We start from the raw sequence: 11,037 nt of genomic DNA, 5'->3' as shown, positions 1-11,037 counted from the left end.
CTAACTCTGGATAAACAGATCACCCCTGTCCTGTCCCCTCCAGGTAGATCATCCCACACTGCCTTGGCACACAAACCCTGGAAGAGCTGAGCAGTTTTGTGCAATCGGGTGCTGCTTCTGTTCCTACAGCCTGTATCCACAGAATTCCCAGACACTGTCAGTCATTCAGGTTTTAGTGAGCACTCGCCATGTGCCAGCCCCCATTCTAGAATCTGGGGATGTGGCAAGTGCTATGGAACAGAGAATTCCAACAGAGGAGAATGATGATAGACAATTGTATCTCAGTAGACATACATGTATGTTTTCAAGTCCTCTTGAATATAAAATACAGTAGCCCACCTTTATCTGCACAGGGTACACTCCAAGCCTCCCAGTGGGTGCCTGGGATAACACTAAGCACTAAGCCCCATAAGCAGTCACTGTGATGCCACCAGAGTTGATCTGATAACTGAGATGGTTTCTAGGTGACTAGAGGGTGGGTAGCATATATAGTGTGAATACAATGGACAAAGAGGTGACTCATATCCCCAGGCAGGACAGAGTAAGAGGGTGCAGATTTTACCACACTGTTCAGAGTAACATGCAACTAAAAACTTATGAACTGTTTATTTCAGGAATTTTCCATCTAATATTTTTGACCACGGTTGAGTGTAGGTAACCGAAACCACAGAAAGGGAAACTGAAGAAGAGGGGACTGATATAGATTGAGGGCCGCGGTGGGTGGGTGCTTTACATACGGTGGTGACTCCCGAAGAGCGGACAGCACAGGTGCACCTGAGTGAAGCGAGGAAGTAGATCCTGTACGAGGCTGGGGGGATCACTCGGTGCCGAGGGAACAGCAAGCGCAAAGCCTGTGATGCAAACCCTGCCAAGAGCACGCAGCTCTGTGCTACCGAGGGAGGCAACACGGCCACGGCGACTGGGCCCAAGTGGAAGGGAGAGTGACAGCAGCCCAGGGCACATCAGGCCTGTGGTTGCAGACTAGGAACCCCCAGGAAGGTTTTGAGGAAGAAGCACCATGACCTGAGGTGTTTTCGAAGGAGTGTGTGGCTGCTGAGTAGGGACTAGAGGCAGAGGGACAGGAGAGCAAGGAGGGAGACCAGCTGGAGCCTAGGGATCCTGTCGAGGGCAATGTGCATGGTGGGAGGAGGTGTTGCGTGGAAAAAGGGCGATGAGCAGAGCTCAACAGGTGTTTTCCACAAGGAGCTGACAGGACTTGCTCTGTCCATTGGCTCCCTCAAACCATAACAACAGCAATGATGACAGCAGCTGACACCTACCAACTAGTTACAGTGTGAAGGTGAAGACACTGCACCAGGGGCTGGTGCTGTGGCGTCGTAGGCTAAGCCTCTGCCTGCAGCTCCCGCATCCCGCACCGGCTGGCTGCTCCTCTTCCTATCCAGCTCTCTACTATGGCCTGGGAAAGCAGTGGAAGATGGCCCCAGTCCTTGGGCCCCTGCAGTTGCATGGGAGACCCAGGAGAAACTCCTGGCTTCAGATCCACCCAGCTCCGGCCATTGCGGCCATTTGGGGAGTTTACCAGTGGATGGAAGATCTTTCTCTCTGTCTCTCCCTCTCTCTGTAACTCTACCTCCTAAATAAATAAACAACAGTTTTAAAAAAGACACTGCACCAGTATTGAAATGGTGCATTTTACTTAGTATTCACAGAAATCCTAGGAAGTAAGTACCGATTTTCTCAGGAAAGGAAACAGGCTCAGAGAGTAACAAGGAGCCCTGTGAGACGCTGGCTGCAAGAGGCAGAGGTGAGTGAGATGCAGGCTTATTTGAATCCCAAGATTTAAGAATCTGCTGCGAATACTACAAGTTCATTGGGGGGCCTGGAGTTGGTGCAGAGCTAACTTACCGCTCAGGGTGCTCGAATCCACATCAGAGCTTCTGGTTCCAGCTCCAGCTCTTCTGCTTCAGATCCAGCTGCTTGCCAGTGCCCACCTCGGGAGGCAACAGATGGCAGCTCAAGTTCTTGGGTCCCCACCACCCACGTGGGAGACCCAAATTGAGTTCCAGACTCTTGGCTTTGGCCTGACCCAGCCCCGGCTCTGATGTGAACCCACAGGTGGAAGATCTCTGCCTCTCTGCCTTTCAAATACAATGAAAATAAATAAATAACTTAAACAAGAATACTGCAGGTACCTTCAAATAAGCAGCCACCTCCAACAGAAAGCAAGTGAGCAGGAACACAAGGAAAGATTAAAGAAGAGCTGTGGCTGCAGAGGTGGGCAGGACGCCTTCCAGCGGGGGAGATCTGAGAGGGGCCATGACAGAGCGGGGCTGAGTGGGTCTCTGAAGATGGATAAGATCTTGACGGCTCAGAACTCTTGCAGCCGATCCAGGCGCACGTGTGGAGGAGGGGAGACAGGGCCGTGTGGTTCCCAGTATGGCAGAGAAGTGGATGCATTAAGCGGCCCAAGTAACAGAAAGCTCGTGGGGTCCTGTGGGTGCAGGTGTTAATCTAGACCACAGAGGCTAATGTTATTCCGTAGAAAGGGGGGAGCCACTGAAGATCTGCCATTTACTCATTAATGTATTCATTTATTCAACAAATATTATTTTGCATGATTACTGCAAGCCAGGAGTTGTGCCAGGCACCTGGGATAAGACACAGTCCCTCTGCCAAGTCTTTCCAATGGGTGAATGTGAGGACAGACGACAGAACAGCACAGTGCTGGGAGGAGCCCTGAATGGGTGGGGCATGGAAGCCACAGAAGGTCATGGAAGGCTTCCCAGAAGAGGAGACATCTGGACTAACTCAGAGGGACAAGCTGGTGTTCGAGAGAAGGGAGAAGGTGGGTGCTCCAGGGAGAGGAAGGAGCTTTGGCCCTGGCACAAGCTGAGGGCGGTCCTTTCAGAGCTGTGGGTGACGCGTGGATGGTCCAAGCAAAGGCGTGCTTCTTCTTCCCTTCCTCTCCTTTGCTGAGGCTCTGTTTGCTCCTTTGTCATAAGCATGCGACAGTTGCTCGCCGAGCGCTTCATGAAGGCTGTTAAAATACGTGTGAGATGATTCCAGCATCTCTGTCGTTTCAATGTTGGTGTCTGTGCATTGTCTTTCCTCATTCAAATTGACATTTTCCTGGATTGGGGTGTTACCAGTGAGCTTAAACTGTACAAGGACACTTGAGATTTTTTAAAAAATGTATATTTATTTATTTGAAAGACAGAGTTACATAGAGAGAGGAAAAGACAGACAGACAGACACACACACACACACAGGGAGAGAGAAAGAGAGAGAGAGTGATTGATTTTCCATCTACTGGTTTACTCCCCAAATGGCTGCAATAGCCAGAGCTGGGCCAGGTCAGAATCAGAAGCCTGAAATTCCATCTTGATCTTCCACTTGGTTTGTCAGGGACCCAGATACTTGGGCCACCTTCTGCTGCTTTCCCAGGTGCATTAGCAGGGAGCTGGATTGGAAGTAGAGCAGCCGGGACTTGAACTGGCACCCATATGGGATGCTGGTGTTGCAGGTAGTGGCTTAACCCACAAGGGCGAACTCCGGCCCTGACATTTGAGGTCTTATGTTGGAGACTGGATGTCATGTAAACCTCTGTTTTAGCAGGCCTACTTCGATACCACACTGGGGGCCCAAGGTCTCCCTACAGTTGCCGACACTTGTAGGGCCACATGGGCGGAAGAGGGGAGGCCTCCTAGGGAGGCCAGGGTGGAAGCTGAGGCCCTGCCCCCAGGAGTTTGCAATGCACCCTGGCGCCTGTCAGTCCTCACCTCCCTGAGGCCTCTGCTCACCGCCTTCTTTTCTCTGCCCTTGGGGTCTTCCTATGTCTGTTTCATGCATGATGTCCTAGTGAGAGGACTATGGAGCAGTGTGTCTACTCCACCTTGTCTGGAACCAGAAGTTCTAGTGGAAAACACGAGAGATGAGAGGAAGTCACAGCCAGGAGACTGCCAGTCGGGCAGGTTCTGAACTATTTTTAAGATCCTTGGGCCGGTGCCATGGCTCAATAGGCTAATCCTCCACCTTGCGGCACCGGCACACTGGATTCTAGTCCCAGTTGGGGCGCCGGATTCTGTCCTGGTTGCCCCTCTTCCAGGCCAGCTCTCTGCTATGGCCAGGGAGTGCAGTGGAGGATGGCCCAAGTGCTTGGACCCTGCACCCATGGGAGACCAGGAGTGGCACCTTGCTCCTGGCTTCGGATCAGCGCGGTGCGCTGGCCGCAGCGTGCCGGCTGCGGCAGCCATTGGAGGGTGAACCAACGGCAAAAAGGAAGACCTTTCTCTCTGTCTCTCTCTCTCTCACACTGTCCACTCTGCCTGTCAAAAAAAAAAAAAAAGATCCTTTTACACTCTGAAAAATTATCAAAGACTTCAAAGGGTTTTGAATTTGAGGGTTATTTCTATCCATGAGTACGGTCTCAGAAATTAAAACTAAGAACATGTAAAAGTATTGATGAATTCAATTTAAATAACAGTAATTATCCCATTATGTGATCATGTTAGTAACAGTTTTCTAAATGAAAAATAATTATATTTTCAGAACCAAAATCAATTAGGGAGAAGAATGGCATTGTTGTATATTTTGGTAAATGGCTCTAGCAACTGGCTTCATGGGAGACTGCTGAGTTTCATCTGTTTCTGAATTCGAGCTGTTGTGAATTCCAGCCCCTCACGTAGCCTCAGAAACACTCCATTGTGCACTTGTGAGGGAAGGAGTGTGAAAAGGTAAATAGTATCTTAGTATTGTTATGAGAACAGTTCTGACCTCAGAGACTCCTTGGAGAGGTTTCAGGACCCGCAGGGGCCTCTGGGTCAGACTCTGAGCTGCTGCCCTAGATCCACAGTATTTCAGCAGCCACAACCCTGTGTGGCTACTAAATACTTGAAATGTGGCCAGTGCTACTTCCAGTTTTATGTCACTTTAATTAATTCAGGTTTAAAACCTGGACCAGTATACAAGTTTCATTGTTAAACAGAGTCATATGGTTTTGGTGGGAATACATTTCACTTTATTTCTTGAAAATATAGCAGCTAAATTGAGATGACACACCAGCCCTGTCAGATTTTGAGGACTTGGAATAAAGAATGTAAGATTTCTCATTAAAACTTTTTTTATATCAAGTAGATATTGCTATGAAAATATTTTGGATACATTGAATTAAATAACATGTCTCATAGAATTAATTTCAACTGTAATTTTCTTTTACTTTTTTACTTTTCAATATGTGGCTATTAGAAAATTGAAAGTGCTATACAGAGCTCAGAATGTATTTCTACTGGGCAGTGCTGCCGCAGAAGAATCTCGACGATGAAGGCTTTGTGTGCCACGTGAAGCTTTGTCTTTATCCTGCAGGCAACGTGGAGCCGCTGAAAAGCCCGAAGTGACATAAACAGATCTGCATTTTGGAAAAAGCTCACTGTGGCTGCAGAGAGGGGCAGGGGGTTGCAGGTGGAATCAAGTGGGAGGTGACTGCCTCATTGTGGGTGAGGGAGACTTGAGACCCGCAGGAAGTGGCTAAACTGCAGATGTACTGGCACAGGAAGTCAACCGGATTAGGTTGGTAGGTGTGATCTTGGCCTGTGGTTATTATAGAGGACTGTCCTTACGCTTAGGAGATGCTTGCAGGGGTCTTTAGGGATGAAGCGGATAATGTCTGCAACTGACTTTCAGATGGTCCAGCACACACAGAAATTACACACACACACACACACACACACATAACAGTACAACTGTGAGAGAATAAGAATCAAAGGCAAGGGGCCAGTGTTGTGGCACTGTGGCACAGCAGGTCAAGATGCCACCTGCAGCGCCAGCATCCCATATGGGCAGTTCATGTCCTGGCTGCTCCACTTCCAACCCAGAACCTTGCTAATGGCCTGGGAAAAGCAGCAGAAGATGGCCCAAGTGTGTGGGTCCTTGCTACCCACGTGGGAGACCCAGATGAAACTCCTGGCTCCTGGATTCAGCCTGCTGTAGCCATGGCTGTTGTGGCCATCTGGGGAGTGAACCAGCTGATAGAAGATGCCTCTCTGGGTAACTTTGACTTTCAAATACATAGATAAGTCTATAAAAAAAAATGAAAGGCAAACATTAAGTTAGTGTTAGTATAAAAATTTTGGGAGGGGACTTCAGAAAGTTCATGGAAAAATGGAATAAAAAGATAATTTGGGGAGGGGTACAAAAAATCTTGCAAACCATTTATATTTTTCACTATAATATACATTTTCCATGAATCTCTTGAAGACTCTTTATGCATATGGAGAGAAGAAAGGGGACACAATACAAGTATGACATAAAACACTTGCAATTTTGGATCAAAGGGAAAGTCAGCTAAGAAATAGACGGTCACTTTACTCTTCTGCAACCTTCCTGCTGGTTAGGAATTGTTCAAAGTTAGTGCTGTGGTGCAGTGGGTTAAACCACTGCCTGCAGCACTGGCATCCAATATGGGTGCTGGTTTAAGTCCCAGCTGCTCCACTTCTGATCCAGCTCCCTGCTAACGCACCTGAGAAATCAGTGGAAGATGACGCAAGTCCTTGGCCCCTGCACCCATCTGGGACACCCAGATGAAGTTTCTGGCTTTAGCCTGGCCCAGCCTGGTAAATGCAGCCATTTGGGGGTGATACAGAGGATGGAAGCTCGCTCTCTCTCTCTCTCTCGTTCACTCTCTCTCACTCTCTGTAGCTTTTTTTTTTTTTTTTTTTTTTTTTTTAGATTTATTTTACTTATTTGAGAGGTAGAATTACAGGGAGAAGTAGAGACAAAGAGAGGTCTTCCATCTGCTGGTCCATTCTCCAAATGGTCTCCATGGTTGGAGCCAAGTTGATTCAAGCTGGGAGGCAGGAGCCTCTTCTAGGTCCCACGTGGGTGCAGGGACCCAAGGACTTGGGCCATCCTCTGCTGCTTTCCCAGGGACATCAGCAGGGAGCTGGATTGGAAGAACAGCTGGGACTTGAACCGGCACTCATATGAGATGCCAGCACTGCAGGTCAGGGCCTTAACCCACTGCACACAGCACTGGCTCCCTCTGACTTTCAAAAATAAATGAACACATCTTTTTAAAAAAAGAAAATTTTCAAGATAAAAAGATGAGAACACTGAAAACAATAAAAACAATCTTAACAGATCTTGGTAACCACCGGTTAGCCACGAGAGAAAAGGGATGGAGGTTGAGAGTGATTCCTTGGTGCTTGGCAGCAGAGTGGACACTGTTGTCACCCCCAAGATGGAAGCCCAGGAAGCAGGACTGGGGACGGTGACTTCAGTGTTGAATGTGTGGACTGCTCTGAGAGGACGAGTGCCAGGGACGCAGACATTGCTGTCCTTAGAATCAGGATGGTGATTCAAGTGCCCTATAGCACCACGGGCTTGTGCCGGGGATGGGGAGCCAGGGCGTGAGGACGGGAGCCCAGAGAACACCCACAGGTAAGGGCCAGCAAAGGAGGACGCTGTGGAAGGCAATGTCCATGGTGGCTTCCAAGCCCACCTCTCCACATTTCTATACTTGTGCAGTCCCCGCCCACATCACATCAGGGCCCATGGGACAAGAAGGGCAGAGGAATGGTAAGTAGCTCCTGCGGTTAGGTGTAGATGGCACTGGGGCCTTCATCTTGGCTGCACGCGCTCATTCCTCTTGGGTCGCTGGCTCTGAGTGACACTACCTGTCACATACTGAGAAGTCCACGTGAGGAAGAACAGGCAGGCCTTGGAAGAGGATCCTCATCCATATCAGAGAACCAGTTCAAGTCCAGCTGCTCTGCTTATGCTCCAGCTCCTTACTAATGCACCTGGGAAAGGGAAGATGACGGCCAAGTCCTTGGGCCTCTGCACCCGTGGGAGACCTGGAAGGAGCTCCTGGCTCCTGGCTTCAGCCTGGCCCAGCTTTGGCATTCAGCCATCTGGGGTGTGAACCAGCAGATGAACCATCTCTCTGTCTCTGGCTCTGTCTCTCCCCCTCTTTGAAATAAACAAATCAATTACTAAAGCAAACAACAAATAAATAAATAAAGACAGCAGTCTCATTAGAGGTCTTGAGCCACAGGTGAAGATTCATTCAGCAAAATTTTTGTAGATTCCTGGCCCTTGGAAACTGACTGGGATTATCAGTGTTGGCTTGGAACCACCGAATTTTGGGGTCATTTGTTGCACAGCATAGGTACAAGAGATATAGAAAAGGCAGCCAAGGAGGCCAGCACTGCGGTTCATTGGGCTAATCCTCTGCCTGTGGCGCTGGCACACCGGGTTCTAGTCCCGGTCAGGGCAACGGATTCTGTCCTGGTTGCCCCTCTTCCAGGCCAGCTCTCTGCTGTGGCCAGGGAGTGCAGTGGAGGATGGCCCAAGTCCTTGGGCCCTGCACCCATGGGAGACCAGGATAAGCACCTGGCTCCTGCCATCGGATCAGTGCGGTGCGCCGGCCGCGGTGCGCCGGCCGCAGCGCGCCGGCCACAGTGGCCGTTGGAGGGTGAACCAACGGAAAAGGAAGATCTTTCTCTCTGTCTCTCTCTCTCACTGTCCACTCTGCCTGTCAAAAAAAAGCAGCCAAGGAGATGTGAGACTGGGTGGCTGGGGTCATTGGAAACCAGGAAAGGGACTCTTTCTGGGTGGAATGCCTGATCTGCAGTGTCAAAGGCCACCATCACATGGTAGAGACCTGGAACCCTCAGCAAGGGAGAGATCAAGTCAGTTGAGTGAAGAGGCAGAAGCCAGACTGTACCAGAGTGAAGAGCGAGTGACACACTTCTGGGGGAAAATTTCTTACGGTAAGTGTCCTGGTGCCATTTGCAGGATGAGATAGCCAAAATCACGCTGGGGCCTATGGCAAGATCCCCGGCCCACACCCACCTGTAGCCAGGGTCTTCTCTCCCAACAGCTAGGGTGCCCCAGTCAGCCTCCCCACCGCGAAGCTGCTCCGCCTGGCTCTGCCTCTCTCACCGTTCCTGTCTTAAGAAGAGAACCGACACATGGAAGTGAGACATTCCTTCCTTCATGCCACAGCTGCCTCTGAGCTGCCTCCTGGCCGCCTTCTCACACCTCCACGGGCACCCAGCCCGCTGCGAGGGTTGTGTAGATGTGGCCAGCACCCTCAGCCCGGGGCTGAAGCGCACCCGCCTTTTCTTCCTGCAAGGGGCCCCCTGCCCAAGGTCAAGGTCAAATAAAGCACGGTAGAATTCAGCAAGTGCAGCATCAACAAACGAAGCAATCAAAGCATCATTCGGCGGTGATTAATAGCAGCAGCACTCATGGGCTCAGGCGCCGAGCTATACATAGGTAGCTATTCCTAGTGCTAACTCTTTTTTTTTTTTTTTTTTTTGACAGGCAGAGTGGACAGTGAGAGAGAGAGACAGACAGAAAGGTCTTCCTTTGCTGTTGGTTCACCCTCCAATGGCCGCCACGGCCAGCACGCTGCGGCCGGCGCACTGCGCCGATCCGAAGGCAGGAGCCAGGTGCTTCTCCTGGTCTCCCATGTGGTGCAGGGCCCAAGCACTTGGGCCATCCTCCACTGCACTCCCAGGCCACAGCAGAGAGCTGGCCTGGAAGAGGGGCAACCGGGACAGAATCCAGCGCCCCGACCGGGACTAGAAGCCGGTGTGCGGGCGCCGCTAGGCAGAGGATTAGCCTAGTGAGCCGTGGCGCCGGCCCCTAACTCTGTTTTAATGTCTTTGGCCTTCCTTCAGTCAATTAACTCACCTTCCTCTGCCCACCCCCGCCCACCACAGAGAGATCTCCTGAGGAAGGCTCGCCCTGCCCCTGGAACCCACTTCAGATCCTGCCTGAGATGCAGAAGTGGCCGCGTGGTGTCCTGGTCAGTCCCTGGCTTTGGAGCAAGACAGACATGACTCCGGAGTGCACTGGACTCTGACTCCAGCCCTGAGACTTCGAGCAGCTTACCCCTCGGTTTCCTCATCTGGGAAAGGAGGGAGTAGTAATGGTATCTACCACGTAGCATCCCTATACAAGTATAAGAGGGAGAAATGGATGCTATGCAAACTCAAAAAGCATGGCTTCCATAGTTCTACATGTTAGGGTGGGGCAGGAGTGATCACAGAGGCATCTGGTCATTTGTCAAGGAAGCCACTTGGAGAAGTTTTTTTGGTTAAAAGAAACAGCTGAGCATCCATGCCCTCAGCTCCCACGCTGGCCCCACAGTGAGAACAGCCCAGACTGGAGAGATTTGTTCCAAAGAGCTAAACCTATTTGCATAACAAAGTAAGCCCAAGCTGATGTGCTCTGGAGGAAGTAGAGGACTGGGGAGTGAGGGAGGAGAACCTTGGGGAAAGGGAAAAAGGCAGCAGGCAGGGCTGTGGCTGGTGGAAAGGCCTGGCAGGAGGGTGCTGGGCACATTGCTGGTGTGATTTGAAGAACCACCTGTTCTGAGTGGCACCATCAGCCTGCTAGGCTGCCCTTTCACCTTCCTCTGCCCACTGGTCCTCTAGTCCTGTGTGCAGGGGTCTTCAGGAAAAGAGTAAAAGAAGGGACTCTGCTCGCAGCGACTGAGAGTGACGGAACCAGAGGATCGCATGGTCAGGGGGCAGGTGGGAGAGCCTGGCTTGGACTGCAGCAAGTATCCGCAGGAGGAGAAAGGATTGCGAACACGCCAGCCCATCCCCAGGAGTCCCTGTGAATCTTGGGAGAACACAGAGTTCCCACAGAATTTGGTATGGGGACTCAGGCTATTAAAGGAAACGTGATTTAAGAAGGCTGATAAAAATCAAGTTACATAAGGATTAAATGAGAGAATGTGCATAAAGCAATTAGCACAGAGCCCAGCCTCTGATAAGCACTCAAATAAAGGTAGTCCTTATGATTATGATTTAGTGTTCACTTTCCTCTGTTCTTCACCCTCTTGAACTTCGAGGGCTCACACGCTACTTGAAAATTATGATATAGTCATTCTTCTATTCTACATACAGTCATCAGATTCCTTCTAGGTATCCAGTAAGTTAGCTTCAATAGTAACTGTCACAGCTAACATTATGGAGGACTCGGGATGTGCTAGGTACCGTGCTAAGTACTCTCTGTGGTTTATCTATTTAGTCGTCCCAATAATCCCAGAGAAGAACAAATATA

The sequence above is a fragment of the Oryctolagus cuniculus genome, chromosome 13, assembly GCF_051225735.1.
Source record: "Oryctolagus cuniculus isolate XC-2025 breed Fujian yellow rabbit chromosome 13, ASM5122573v1, whole genome shotgun sequence".
NCBI lineage: Eukaryota > Metazoa > Chordata > Mammalia > Lagomorpha > Leporidae > Oryctolagus > Oryctolagus cuniculus.
This window is presented reverse-complemented; position numbering follows the sequence as displayed.